The sequence below is a fragment of the Panthera uncia genome, assembly GCF_023721935.1.
Source record: "Panthera uncia isolate 11264 chromosome C1 unlocalized genomic scaffold, Puncia_PCG_1.0 HiC_scaffold_3, whole genome shotgun sequence".
Taxonomy (NCBI): Eukaryota; Metazoa; Chordata; class Mammalia; order Carnivora; family Felidae; genus Panthera; species Panthera uncia.
The window spans coordinates 4,088,916-4,089,255 of NW_026057584.1; positions in this window are offsets into that span (position 1 = coordinate 4,088,916).

Consider the following 340-nt stretch of genomic DNA (forward strand, 5'->3'; position numbering starts at 1 on the left):
TCCTTTCCTCTTTCCTTTCCTTTCCTTTCCTTTCTTCTTTTCTTTTCATTTCTTTCCTTTCCTTTCTTCTTTTCTTTCCTTTCCTTTCCTTTCCTCTTTTCTTTCCTTTCCTTTCCTTCCCTATTTTCTTTCCTTTCCTTTCCTTTCCTCTTTCCTTCCCTTTCCTTTCCTTCCCTTTCCTTTCCTTTTCTTTCCTTTCCTTTCCCCTTTCCTTTCCTTTCCTTTCCTTTTCTTTCCTTTCCTCTTTCCTTTCCTTTCTTCTTTCCTTTCCTTTCCTTTCATTTCCTCTTTTCTTTTCTTTTCCTTTCCTGCCCCTTCCTTTCCTCCCTTCCTCCCTCCC